We start from the raw sequence: 1412 nt of genomic DNA, 5'->3' as shown, positions 1-1412 counted from the left end.
TACAGCTGGTGTCTCTGCAGCTGTTGTCTCTACAGCTGTTGTCTCTACAGCTGGTGTCTCTCCAGCTGTTGTCTCTACAGCTGTTGTCTCTGCAGCTGTTGTCTCTACAGCTGTTGTCTCTCCAGCTGTTGTCTCTACAGCTGGTGTCTCTACAGCTGTTGTCTCTCCAGCTGTTGTCTCTCCAGCTGTTGTCTCTACAGCTGTTGTCTCTCCAGCTGTTGTCTCTACAGCTGTTGTCTCTCCAGCTGTTGTCTCTGCAGCTGGTGTCTCCCCAGCTGTTGTCTCTGCAGCTGGTGTCTCTCCAGCTGTTGTCTCTACAGCTGTTGTCTCTACAGCTGGTGTCTCTACAGCTGGTGTCTCTACAGCTGTTGTCTCCCCAGCTGTTGTCTCTACAGCTGTTGTCTCTCCAGCTGTTGTCTCTACAGCTGTTGTCTCCCCAGCTGGTGTCTCTGCAGCTGTGTCTGTCTGTCCACTCATGTGTTTTTTACTTTCCCACCACCTTGTGCAGGCAGGGTGTCCACTGTCCCGTCTCGGTCCACTGCAGCTGTATATGTACATACGGTTATGTATATATCTGTAAAATCTGATCTGCCAGTTCTGTGGTGTTGGACACACGATCGAATTAGTCTCGACTCTTATTCTCTGCATTAAACTGTGGCTGAAGACGACTTGTTGCTCAACATGTAACACTTACAGTAAAATAAATATTGTACTACGACTGTATGACCCAGGACAGCGTGTGTGCCGTTCTTCCTGAGCTTCAGGAGTGCTTCAGCTCGTCGTTCTGCGGCAGTCCAGGCGGGTGACGGTTCGTCCTCCTGATCCGTCTCCTCTGTCATCAGTTTGGAGGCAGATGGTGGACGAGCGTTTGCTTCTGGATGCAGAGGTCAGTCGCTGCAGAACCAGGAGAACTGGAGAACCACGGCTTCACGGAGCGCCGCCAGGTGTCCAGAGTGTGAATAACACCAAGGTGATCATCTGTTCAGAGCAACAAGCAGCTGTGAAGAGACTCTGAGGCCCAGAGGCATTTAAACATGGATGTTTAAAGTCCGGTGATGATTACAGTTTAATTTATATAAAGGAGACATCGGTGTTAGTAGTCTGTTATGAATAAAAATGTTCCGGTTTTATGAATTATGACCAGGAGATGTGGGTTCCCGTTCAGAGACCCTGAGAGTTCTGAAGGCCCCCTGAAATGAAACGAGTCGTTAATGAAGAGTGAAGCAGCAGCGCTGTGTGGTCAACATGACGTCGCTTTAAAAGAACATTTCCCCGTCTAAACACTAAAATGGCACATTTTCTGAAAATACGATGAAATACAGACTTTGAACGGGTAACTCGGGGGGGGGGGGGGGGGGGGGGGGTACGATCCTCCAGTTCCCGCGAAACAGCAGAAAGAGCGGCTCCATGTC

The sequence above is a fragment of the Salarias fasciatus genome, chromosome 13 (assembly GCF_902148845.1).
Source record: "Salarias fasciatus chromosome 13, fSalaFa1.1, whole genome shotgun sequence".
In the NCBI taxonomy this organism is placed as follows: domain Eukaryota; kingdom Metazoa; phylum Chordata; class Actinopteri; order Blenniiformes; family Blenniidae; genus Salarias; species Salarias fasciatus.
Note: the sequence above shows the minus strand (reverse complement) of the source record.